Source organism: Saccostrea echinata, unplaced genomic scaffold (genome assembly GCF_033153115.1).
Source record: "Saccostrea echinata isolate AGI-Se365-2 ecotype Australia unplaced genomic scaffold, CSIRO_AGI_Sech_v1 ptg000023l, whole genome shotgun sequence".
NCBI lineage: Eukaryota > Metazoa > Mollusca > Bivalvia > Ostreida > Ostreidae > Saccostrea > Saccostrea echinata.
This window is the reverse complement of record NW_026889772.1, coordinates 10033216-10047023: the sequence shown is the minus strand read 5'-3', so window position 1 is coordinate 10047023 and position 13808 is coordinate 10033216. Positions and strand designations below refer to the sequence as shown.

General features: G+C 34.5%; 1 long non-coding RNA gene across 1 annotated transcript; it reads right to left on the bottom strand.

Moving 5' to 3' along the window:
• Positions 1–536: 536 nt before the first annotated feature.
• On the bottom strand, positions 537–12050 carry LOC133191175 (uncharacterized). Its single transcript, XR_009721666.1, has 7 exons — positions 11991–12050; positions 11833–11859; positions 11562–11633; positions 9719–9851; positions 8022–8209; positions 4700–4844; positions 537–2931 (listed from the first exon to the last, which is right to left on the bottom strand). It is a non-coding gene; the product is annotated as an uncharacterized LOC133191175 (long non-coding RNA).
• Positions 12051–13808: the final 1758 nt, after the last annotated feature.

Here is a 13808-nt window from a genome sequence, read left to right as displayed (position 1 = left end):
TGTCAGCACTGGAACCCTCACCTGACTAATTTAACCTGGTCACTGTTGGATGTAGTGCATGTATTTTTTGTTTACATTTTGTTTTATTGAGGGTGCATTTATGTTTATTTTACTTTGTAATGCATTGACCAGTGCAACTGACATCGAATATCTTTGGTAATTATTTTTCTTGAAGTGGCAGAGGCACACAGATGTCATTTCTGTTGTGCCCAAGTCCATCATAATGACATGAAAGAGATGTCTGTTCAGGTAAACTCTGTAAAGCTAAATACATTGAACACGTTTTCTGTGCTTTCTACATCTTTATTCTTAAATTCTCCCATATCATTCCTGAGGTGTTGATTTCTCAAAGTTCAATTTTCACCATTTAAGGATAGTGCAATTATAGACTTACTCTGTTGTCCAATCCACTCAGTATATTTGTATTTTATATTTCACTTTATAATCACAATTAGTGTGTATAAAAAGGAAGTTTTTCTTTTTTTAAATCACCACCTTTTTCTTTAATTTGAACTGAACATGAACACAAGAAAATCTACAGAAGTTCATAACTTTATTGCTTTCAATCCGTTTTGTATTCTCTGTGTACATTACTACATCATTCATCAAGTGAATTATAAAGGCCTAAAACAATGAAATTACAGTCAAACTTTGATACCTCGGACTCAACGGAACTGAGAAGAAACTTGGAGGAATTGAGAGACCAATGATGAAATATAAATACAAAAAAGTGACTGAAACTTCCAAATCACTTTGAATTATCCATGGTATTTGAGATATCAGTGTTCAAAATACTGAAGTTCAACTGTACTTAGAGTTCCCTTAATCCCCCAGTCAGGTTCTTAATGAAGCAAAATACAATCTAACAAACATGTAGTAATGTGACTGAGGTTACATCAAATTCTTCAAATAATAAACAACATAATATTTTACAGTTATGGAATGGGTATGAGGGAAATAGCAAATTTATGGTTCCCCAAGGGAGGAAACTATTTCCCGAGGCAGAGAAGCCGCCGAGGGAAACAGTTTCCTACCGAGAGGAACCATAAATTTGATATTTCCCAAGTACCCATTCCATAACTGTTTTATTATACAGAAACAATCATGGGAGATTTATTAAACTAGAGACTCAGACATTTTTAAAAACAATACAGAGGTATTTAAATAATCACAATTGCATATGATCAAAAATATTGTAAGATAACTAATGCATCAATACCGAGGAAAATAGAATTATTAAAAAAAATATAAAATAATTTCACCGACACTTCGAAGGATTATTGTTGCCTTCATTTTGCTAGAATATTTCAGTATGATTTTGACATCGCATGTCGAAATGTTTTGACGTCATACTTACATTGCTAATAACATTACGTCACAGACTCGAGATTCCTTGAATGCTCCGCCCACTGTTCATTTTAATTGGTTAAAATTATTAATATTCATGAGGGAGTAGTCCCAGGGAGTAGCTCCGATTTTTCAGGGAGTAGTCCTCAGATGAGGGAAATAGTATCTTCTCAGGGAAATAGACAGTTTTATGGTATTAATTTTATATAGAGTAATAACAGTAGAGGTATAATAATAAAATCTACAGTACAATGTTCTCTGTGAACACTTCTAGATCTTTCATTAGAATGGATTATATAGGCCTAAAATCAGTAGAATTTTGTGTTAAATGCTTCAGCCAATTTCCTTGAACAAAGTTGCCCATGTGGCACAGTAGTAAGAGCGTCCGCTCTAGAGTCACAAAGTAAGGAGTTGATCCTTACGTCATGGGTTCGAATCCCACTGTGGGACGTGGATACCAGTCCTTCGGATGAGACTGTATAAACCAAGGTCCTGTGATACAGTAGGTGCTGACACAAAAAAGATCCCTCACTGCTCAATGGCCCCGAGTGCCGAGTATAGGTCAAAATTTGCAGCTCTCCACCAGCAAGTGGTGGCGTCTCCATATCAGTGAAAAATTCTCAAGAGGGACGTTAAACAACAAACAAACGATCAAAGTCTTTATGTACATGAAAATAATCAAATTATGAAAACAGAGCTTCTAACAAAATCTTCTATGAAATATACATGATGTAATACAAGAATTATATCTACAATACAACACACATGCACACATACATCTTTAACAATGATATGCTATACTATATACAGTGTTCAGTTTGTTTTACGATGTAAAGCTAATCTCAGCATCTTCTTAAAAATTATTGACAGGCTGGTTTCTTTCAAGCACTGGCACCAAGTGAAAAGAAGACGTTCACAGTAGGATTTAAACATTAATTAGCCCCAAAAAATGCAGATCAATAAGAGACAAGTATAAATCTAGTACAATAATACTGATTGTGCATCATAAAATGATATACATGTCACTGACATTGAAGAACAATAAATTGCATAAACACAATGAAAGTGCTGAAATTTTTAACTACATTTGATTTACAGCGAGTTGGCAATAAATAAACAAAACATTTCACTAAAACATAAAGTCTCAATCGACTTATGGACCAGAATTTTTTTACACTACAATGATTATAAATATAGACTGGTGACTAGAAACCAAAATGTCTTAGATTTATACATAAGACTTATACATAGAATAGTGTAGCTAATCTTTCTGATCAAATTCTACAGCTGCATGCAGAGAATATGACAGATGATTTGGTGACAATAATTGACCTGCATGCCAACACTTTCACTGAAAGGGAGTGAATATTCCCTCGTAAGTGCAAACATGCTATATGTACATTTGCAATGCAACTGATTTGTTGTTTGTGATCTTAGTTAATCATACTTATAAGTTAAATTATAGACATTTCTATTTTAAAACATCTTTTATTCCTGTCCTCATATGTCAGGCCAGTACTGTGGCAAACTAAATTTGTAACAGCTTCCTTTAGTATCACAAATGGAAGGCACTTGTGTCTCATTCTGAAAAAAAAAGGAAAAATTTCAATATAATAATATTCTACATATATATATATATATATATATATATATATATATATATATATATATATATATATATATATATATATATATATATATATATATATATATTAGGGATGTCAACGAGTACCCTGTTAACTGGGTACTCGATCGAACGTCCGAATATCGAATACTAAAAATGGTACTCGGTTACTCGGATATGTATTTTTTCTTATTTCAATGGACATATTTTTTCAAAAACTTCTCAAAAAATAACTTAAATATGCATTTGGGTAATTAGCGTGTCATCATCTACACATGTAAACACCCAATATAGCCTATGGCTGTGTATATACAGTAATAAGTGACCAATCACCTGGTACACAGCTGTTCTCACCTATTGTGGTCCTTAATTTTTTTGTGGCTTCCATGATTGTTTTTCAGTGAACATTGTTTAATATGGTCTATTATCTTCAAATCATTTTTACATAATTTAGTTAATATACGGCAGCGAAATCGGACATGCATAGAAATGCCCCTACCCACTTCAAAATAAGTAAAGATTTTAAAAAATGTTTAAAGTCAGTTTCCATAGCAAGTTTAGTGTATACGGGGGAAACAACCAACATATGAAAAAATATTAGACTAGCGATCCAAACAACATCCGTTCCTTCTCTTTCGCTAGTCTAATCATCACAAATCTGCGTAACAGATTGTCCTCCTTTTGCATTGATGAAATAGATCCTAAACAAGAACTGTAAACTATCTGTAATTTTGATGTATTAATTGCGTCATTTGTGTTAATTTAATAAATAAATTTAGTACCAAAAATCATTTCTGTTGGACTCCATGTCTCCATGTTTACATACATTCATAAAAAGCGATAAAAACAGCTTTGGGGTTTAACAAATTAACAATTAAAAATTAACAAACTTGTATTTACATTTATAAATATATATATATATATATATATATATATATATATATATATATATATATATATATATGTATATATATATATATATATATATATATTTGTGTCTGCTTTCCTTTGATACCAAATACAAGAGACCCATGGGCCACATTGCTCATCTGAGCACATTGGCTAAGAAAAAGCACAAATCAGTTCAGTATTGAATAGTATTTGATTCCCCATTGTGGCCCAACCCTGGCCTAACCCCAGGGGTTATCATTTGAACAAACTTGAATCTACACTACCTGAGGATGCTTCCAAATCAATATGACTGATAATGGCTTTAATGTTCTTGAAAAGAATACCAGTTATTTTTAAAGATTCATTCTACCCCCGGGGATTATCATTTGAACAAACTTGAATATAAACTATGTAAAGAAAGTTTCCTATAAGTTTGAACTTTTTTGGTCAAGTGGTTCTTGAGAAGAAGAATTTTAAAGATGCCACCACATTTTCACTTTTTCTGAAATATCTTCCCTTGAAAGAGGACATGGCCCTTCATTTGATCAAACTTGAATCCCCTTTACCCTAGGATGCTTAATGGCAAGTTTGGTTGAAATTGGCCCAATGGTTCTGGAAGAGAAGTCGAAAACGTGAAAAGTTTACGGACAGAAGACAGACAGACTACAGATAAAATGTGATCGGAAAAGCTCACTTGAGCTTTCAGGTCAGGTGAGCTAAGAAGTATATGTAAGGAAAAGTCCTGAACTTCTATAATTTTCTTGGATGTTCTTAAATAGAACAGGACAGGACATCTACTGCACAAATGTATCAGAAGGAATAAACTTCCAAACTTACCAAGAAAAATCAATCAAGATCCTCTCCAGTTCTTCATTTTCATAGTTAAAAAGAACTCTGCTCCAAAAACTTTAACCTGGGACACCAACACCAATGCTGAGGGTATCACATAAGGTTCCCCAATTTCGTTGAGTTGAGCTAAAAACTAAGAAATGACTTTTTGTATTATATTCTATGACATTTCTTGTATAAGTATCTCATTCAATTTCAATTACATCATTTACAATGATATATTATCATAGGTGAATAGCAGAGGGGAATAATTTCTCTCAGTAGAATATAAATTAATGAAGCCCAGTTCAAGCCCTGCCCCAAACCCGGACACTTGACCAAGTGTTCCAAAATTTAAAACATTTGTTAAAAATGCCCTTGCTCAACACAACTTTGTACTCTTTTTGTCTCCTAGTTGCCCAGGAGCATAGATGAAGATTTTCAAAGAAATAACGATGTTCAGATTCCACACAGCCCCACATAAACACCAAAAGACCTGACTCAGGGGGCTATTATTTTCATAACTTTAAAAGAGGTATCCTTGCTCATCATAACCATACCATTCATTTGTCTGCTTAATACCACTAGGTAAAGAAGAAGATATTTAGAAAATTTATGCATTTCACTATCTTATCTAAAGAACACCTAAACACTCTGACCTAGATTGGACCATGAAATTCACCATTTTGAAAGAGGCACCTTTGCTCATCATAACTATGCTTTTATTTTTGGTTAGCTCAATATTCAGGTGCAGAAATGAAAATTTCCAAAGATATATTGCATATATATATACTTTAATAGGCCCCCAAAACACCAGAACCATTGACCTTGGAGCACCACATTTAACAATTTTAAAAGAAGTTTCTTGCTCATCAAGCACTAAATTCATGTGCTAAATACCCAGTAAAACCTCACCCTGACACCAGAACCCCTGACTTTGGAGCCACTTATACTTAGATTTCTGCTTAATACCCAGGAGCAAAGAAGATTTTCAAAGAAAAACATACCGGCACACAAGCATCAATAAAGCCCCACCCTAACACCAGATCCCCAGGGCCTGGGGCCAAAAATTTTACAATTTAAGTAGAGGTGCCCTTGCTTATTAGAACCATGCACCTAGTTTACCTGATAAGTTATACAGAGAGGAGAAGGTTTTTAAAAAGAATTTATCCATTTTCATCATTTGATCATTAGAGCTCTGCCCTAACTCCAGAATCCCTAACCCTCCTTCATGAAATTCAAAGTTTTGTTAAGGGCTCAGTGCTTATTACAATCATGCCAAAGTTTGACTGCTAGATGTCCAGGAGTTATGATGAAGATTTTGAAAGATTGCACTAATTTTGATGGTTTAAACTCCACCCCTCAGTCCCCAGGGGGAGGGGGGGAGTGACCATGAAATTCAAAATTTGTGTACCCCTTCACTTATTAATGCTATTCCAAAATTAGTTGAAATTGGTTCAAAGGTTCAAGAGAAAAAGCTTAAAAAAAGACCTATAGTTTATGACCAACAAATGACACACATCCACAGAAAAGTGACTCAGGTGACCTAAAAATATATTTCTTTGTACATAACTTGTCTCCTAATGTGGTCTTATCCTATATGGGGGTCATGATTTGCATAAATTTGAAACTGCACTACTTGAGGATCCTTGCTTATTAGACTTCCTTAACAAAGCCAAGCTGCTCTTTAGAAAAAAAAGATTTATAAGTATTTTTCCTATATATATGTATTCCTGTGTCAAATCTTTCCTGATCCTAAATTCTGGGACCACAGTTTGAACAAATTTGAATAGATCTACTCTTTTGTCTAATCCTAATATAAACTCCTTTAGTTGCATGATAGGCTTCTTGATTGTAAACATGACCTTTTATGCACTATAGCTACATATAATCAGTACAATATAAAACAAGAGGCCCATGAGCCACAATGCTCATCTGAGGAATACAACCCTTCTTCATCAACAGATTCTTTTTCCTGTACATATTCCTACTTAAAATTTGATATCATATTGTAGCCCCACCCTTTTCCCAAGAGTCATGATTAACAAACTTGAAATTACACACCCGAGGATGCTTCCATGTAATCATGACTAATCATGACTTTGCTTGAGAAGATTTATACAGATTTTTCCTATATATTTGTAGGTAATACTTTCATCCTCTACTGTGTCCCCACCCTACCCCCAGGCATCATGCTTTGAAAAACTTGAATCTAAAAAAGTTGTTGTGGGTGCTTTATTGTCGATATGACTAATCATGCCTTTGCTGTTCTTAATACAAAATAAGATTTTCCCTATGTATTCCCATGTAAAACTCTGATTGCCCGCACTTGCCCCACCATACTCCCAGGGACATGAATTGTATAAAACTTAATTTATTCTATGTCAGGAAGCTTTTACTTAAGTTTCGTATTTTCAAACCTAGTGGTTCTTAAGAACATTTGAACGATCATACCAAATTTTTACTGTTTCTTAATTATCTCTGCTGGGAAGAGATGTGGTCCTTCGTCAGAATGAATTTCCTTTACCAAAGCATGCTTTGTACGAGGTTTGTTTGAAATTGACACACTGGTTCTAGAAAAGAAGGTGAAAATGTGAAAAATTATGAAGGAGATGGACAAATGCACAAATTTTGATCAGAAAGAGCTCACTTGAGCCTCCAGCTGATATGAGTTAATGCTAAATAGAGATGTTAGTGTGAAATAATTAATTCAGGAGGTAATTGAATTAGATTCCTCTTCCTTAAAACTTTGATCATTTTTTGTGGTCCCATCCTACCCCAGGAGATCATGAATTGAACAAACTTCAATCTACACTACCTGAGGATGCTTCCCCCACTTCTGCCCCACTCTACACCCCGTGGTCATGATTTGAGCACACTTCAACCTACACAACCTGAGGATAATTCAATATAAATATGACTGATCATTAGTTTGCTGTTCTTGAGAAGATTTTTAAAGATATTTCCTATATATTTCTATTTATAAATTTGATTCCCTGTTGTGGCCCCATGGCTAAGCTGTGCTTAAGATGAATATTCTTTAATGAGTTTTCCTATATATACCTATGTAAAAATTGTTCCCCTGTTGTGACCCCGCCCTGAAAAAAATAAGGCAGAACATTCAAGAACTTAATGAAAATTGTGGACTTCCTGATACCACATCAGAGCGGAAGGACATGCCAGATATAATAATGCCACCTTCAGTGCCATTGGAAAAACACCATTCCAAGCTGCCACCAATGTGACTTATACCACAAGTGAAAATGTTACTCAGAGGAAAAATGTTGTGGCAGTGTTGTGTGGGAATAAACTATGCAAGAAAGGCAGACACCTGAGAAGCAAAGGAAAGGAAGTTATCTGCCTAAGACACGAAGACTGCACTGCAACCATTCCTCCAGAGGCCACCACTGAAGATGAGAAGAGATGGGCTGCAAAATGGTGAGTTACAAAGTGATGACCGTCCACTAGTCATTTCCCATTTCACCAGTGATGGAGATGGAGCAGCTGCATCTGGTGAATCTGAAAAACAAGGACATGTCATTGAAAACCTTAAAGACTTGCATCATTTCTTTGACTCTCAAAGACAACAGAAGAAATCCAAAACTGCGAAAAATCCAAAACTGTTAAAATGCATGTACAGTATATATCTCAAAGAAAATACTGTAGATCTAAAAGATATCAGCTCTACAATAAAACATAGGTAATCAAAGATTACATAACTCAACTCAATGAATGTTTGTGTAAGGCAAAGTCCCACACTAAACAAATAACCTAGTAGTGTGCATCCCTAGATGCAACATTTATGCAATTTTGTTCTGATAGGGCTTTACAGTTACTTGGGAATGGACTAATCTAAGAACTTTTAACTTGCCAATTATCCAGAAATCCAGCATCTGAAGCAAGTTTGAGAATGTTCATCCCTTGATGCATCATCCTTGCAAGTTCGGTTCAGAAAGGCCTTATAGATTCTTGGTAATGGACCTGAACCAAAAACTTTAACCTGGTCACTCATCTGGAATATGTAGATCAAATCAAGCATCTGAAGCAAGTCCAGTAGTGTGCATCCTTAGATGTATCATCCATGCAAGTCGGGTCAAGGTACAGCAAATAGTTACTTTAGAATGATCCTGCTCCAAAAACTTTAACCTGGTCACCCATCTGGAAAACGTAGGTCAGATCCAGTATCCGAAGCTAGCCTGGTAGTGTGCATCCTTAGATGTATCATCCATGCAAGACTGGTCAACATGGGTCTATAGTTACTTTAGAATGAACCTGTTCTATAAACTTTAACCTGGTCACTCATCTGGAAAATGTAGGTCAGATCCAGCATCTAAAGAAGGGTGGTAGTTAGCATCCTAAGATGTATCATGCATGCAAGTTTGGTCACGATAGGGCTTATAGTTACTTGGAAATGAGACCTGCCCCAAAAACTTTAACCTGCTCCAAAATCTTCAACCTGCTTTAAAAACATTAACCTGGTCATCTTTTAGCTGAAATTGCAGCATCTGAAACCTTGACTGGTACAAAGAAACACACTATAAACATCTTTCATGCAACTCTGATTTATGTAAGGCATAGAAGTGCTGAAAAAGAAAACTGCTGCAAAAACTATAACCCTGGACGCCGGAGGTATCACATAAGCTCCCCCAACTTCTTTGAGGTGAGCTAAAAATCTAGACACTTACAGTAAATCAGTATCAGATTCAATATTAAAAAGAAGTTGTGTGAAAAGGGAGGGGGGAGGGAGGGGAGTGGGGGGCATTGATGCTGTGTATTTAATTTAAATGTATGAATTTTGTAATTAATAAATAATTTGTAAATTTATAGACTATATAATAATTGTTGTTATGTTTTATTATGCACTGATTCTATTCAACTGTGTAAATGGGGAAAATGTGGAAATGTAAATGATGTATAATTGTATGAGTAAAATGTGACATTTTCTTATATGAGGGAGTCCATACATGTAAAAATGTTTTAATTTTATCTTATTAAAATTATTTTAATTAATTATCTTGTTTTTCTTACCTATCTGATGAACACAACAAAGGTTACAGAGGTGATTGGTAGAAATACCGGTGTCAAAACTCTCTGTTGATGACCAGACAGCATACTGCATTGTATATCTGCCATTACTGATCTTAAACATGGGAGACAACTCCTGAAATCAGAGAAATTGTAGTCAAAATGAGAGTTACCTGTTACTCTTTAGGTCCGACACAATGAAATAATTTCACTACATGTTACTATATAGCTTCAATTAAATTAATTAATTAACTAAGACTCTAAGCAGATAATCAATGAAAGAGAAAATAAAGATTAATGCTTAAACAAACAAGAGGCCCAAGGGCCTTAACGGTCACCTGAGTACAATACAACAATTTAGAGGATCCATAAACTGATAAATGAAGCTCTGTTGCCCAAAAACAAGAAAATAGTATGATTTGCATCAACAAAATAATTGGTCTAGTATCTATCTGTCCCCCATTTATCACTATTACCATGCAGAATATCAACAAACTGTCTATTTTTTAATCCCATATTTTTACTTCTCACATTGGCCTCTCTTGGCCTTTGAAGAACAATTAAAAAGGATAAGTTATTTTTGTCTTAATTTTATTCATCTATTATTTCCAAGTCTACCTGGGGCCATGAATTTCACAATTTTGGAAGAGGCATTCTTCCTTATAACCATGCACTTCCTTTGTTTGAAAAATACCCAGGAGTAGAGAAGAAAATTTTGAAAAAATTTATGCATTTTCCCTATCTAATCAATAGAGCCCCACCCTTACACTAGAACCCCTGATCCAGGGGCCATGAAATTCACAATTCTGGAAAAGGCAACCATGCTTGTCATAACTATGCACCAAGTTAGTTTATTTAAAATCCAAGAGCAGAGAAGATTTTCAAAGAACTAATGCAATTTTACTATATAATCAATAGAGCCCCGCCCTAACACCAGAACCCCTAACCCTGGGGCCATGAAATTCATAATTTCAAAGGCAGCCATGTTCACCATAACTATGTTCTTAAATACTTTATTTAATACTCAGGAGCAGAGAAGAAGATTTTCAAAGAATTAATGCATTTTCACTATATAATCAATATAGCCCCGCCCTAACACCAGAACCCCTAACCCTGAGGCCATGAAATTCACAATTTTGGAAGAGGCACTCTTGCTCATCATAACTATGTACTTAGTTACTTTATTTAATACCCAGGAGCAGAGAAAAAGATTTTCAAAGAATTAATGCATTTTCACTATATAATCAATAGAGCCCCACCCTAACACCAGAACCCCTGACCCTTGGGCCATGAAATTCACAATTTTGGAAGAGGTACTCTTGCTCATCATAACTATGTACTTAGTTGGTTTATTTAATATCCAGGAGCAGAGGAGAAGATTTTCAAAGAAATAATGCACTTTCACTAGATGTTCTATAAAGCCCCACCCTAGCACCAGAACCCCTGACCCTAGGGTCATGAATTTCACAATTTTGGTAGAGGGCTCAATGCTTATTACAATCATGCTAACAGTTTGACTGCTTGATGTCCAGGAATAAAGAAGAAGATTTTTAAAGATTGCATTAATTTTGGTGGTTTTAGCCCCACCCCTTAGGCCCCAGGGGGGCAGGGACCATGAAATTCAAAATTTTTGTTCCCCTTCACCCATAGAATGCTATATGCCAAATTTGGTTGAAATTGGTTGAGCGGTTTCAGAGAAGAAGCTAAAAATGTTCAAATGTTAACACACATTGCACGATGACAGACAAAAACGGATAGCTATAGGTCACCTGAGTGACTCAGGTGACTTAAAAATTGAGACCAGAAAAAATACACCCTGACAGTAATTAACTGTAAACATATCTACCCTGAAATACACGTAGGCTTCACATGTTAACAAACATACTACACACCATCCAGGATGTTGCACCATGCACACCTAAAAAAAAGTTCCCTTTAATTAAGTGGGACAATTCTGCTAAAGATATGATATTCTTAGCTCACGAGTCCAAAATTAATACTGTAGGCCTAAAATAAGATGCCAAAAATGAAAAAATAAAAATAAATTGTCTCGTTATATATACAACTATAACTGACTAAGTTCATTTTGATTGGCTGTTTCCTTTGAACATACTCACGTCTTGTAATGAAATCTGTATTCATTTCTGAAAATATAAGTGCATAACATCAAAATCACTTTTCTTAAAGTTCTCCTCAGAAGAATATAATCTATGAGTGAAGGCAATGTCTATCATAAATTGAATGTTCTAGTAGTGTGCAAATCTACATGCCTTACCATACAAGTTTGGTCTAGTTAGGAATTATAGTTTCTTGGGAATGTCCAAAATAATCATCCTGAAAATAAATGTCTTATCCTCCACTTAAGTCAGAAGCATCATCCATGCAACTTTTTGTACAGGTAGAGCTTATAGTTACTTGAAACTTTGGTACTTTGTAAAAGTTTTATGGGCAAGTTCATTCCCAAGTAACTATAAGCTCTACGCTTAAAGTTACTTGGGAATGAACTTGCCCATAAAACTTTTACTGGGATGTCAACACACTTATAAAGCAAAAGCTCATCTCGACTTTGTTGAGGTGAGCAAAAAATATTCAGTTTACTGCCTTTTGAACATTTGTTGTCACATTGTAGAATTGCTAGTGTTTTCTTTAAATATGATTATTATGCTGAGGAGTGTCCAAGAAATGTAAAACAATGTATTCTCTGGGGGAAAAAGTGATTCTATCACACCATCTAAGTTTGTTGGTATGCCAGTCTAACCTACCAAAGAACCACTTGTAGAAATCTTTATGGATGAGGAATTAGTGTCTTATAGTCATCCTGCCTCCCAATGATGGCATCATCAGAATCTGTCTCCATTCACTGTAATTATGACAAACTATTGCATAATTTTAAGTTGAAAGGAAAGCAAATGATATTTATATGAAATAACAAGATGTGTTTGTGAAACATTGTTGTCCCCTATGGCAGTTCAAGACAAAGGTTTGGATTTTTCAAATTTAGGTTGAGGTCTACAAGGTTAAAGTAAAGAGTTCAAAAAGTGTTTGTATTCAAAGAAAGGTCTTGTCACAACAAATACCATCTTCTCTAGTCAAAGGTTTCTGATCTGCTAAACTCCTTACAAACCCTTGGCATATGGTGCTGTCAAAAGATGGGAAGTACAGTCTAAGCAAAAAGTCTGAATCAGATCTGTTCATCAATTTTTAAAATCTCTTATACAGATAAAATGCAGGAATGTTTTTGAACTCAGTCAAATTAGTTTATCAGCTAAAAGACATGTTCAGGACATACATGTATATCAAAACATACAAACAAAGTGATTACAGTCTTTTGTCCCTTTTAAGTCTATTTGCTTTAAGGGGAGGGGATGGGTGGGTACTGAATAGCATCTTTTGATTTTATCAAATGACAACTATGTTAACCTACCTTTTCTCATCTTTGCTCCATTCTTTTCTTTCTACTTGTTTTACCTGGAAAAATGCACAAAATTTTCATTTTAGGTGTTGTACTACATTTTAACATCTTAGAATTTTATGAAATGGGATCTTTTTTCACAGTTTTCATCAAAAGAGCAGATCTGAAAAAAAATAATGACCTTCTTAAGAGATATATGAACATGTATATGCCTATTATGAAAGCATTTCCATATTCTAAGAAAATAAACCACCAAATACATGTACTTGTTTTTAACCAAAAAATACTGTATAAGTGGAAATCTTAGTGAGATGCCAATTTAGAAATTTACCCCCAAATTTTTAGCAAGAAGTAATTTAAGTGATTTTGTAATATCAAGAGAGAAAGCTATAACAGCCAAAATAGAATAAATTGTTAGCAATATTCAATTTTAGCAATCTCAGTTCCCTCACTAAAAATGCCACTATTGCATCCTCCCTAAAAATTCTGCTTCTATGGTAATTTGAATTCTCAGAAATTATACTCATTTACAGAATTGCAAATGATTTCTTGCAATGACAAAGAATTTAAAATAAGTATAGACGATTATAAAATACAATAAAAATCTTTGAGTATATCTGGTGCAGTTTTTTGGGGTTATCAAACACATTTTTAAAATTGTTCTTTCATTTGCAAAAATTC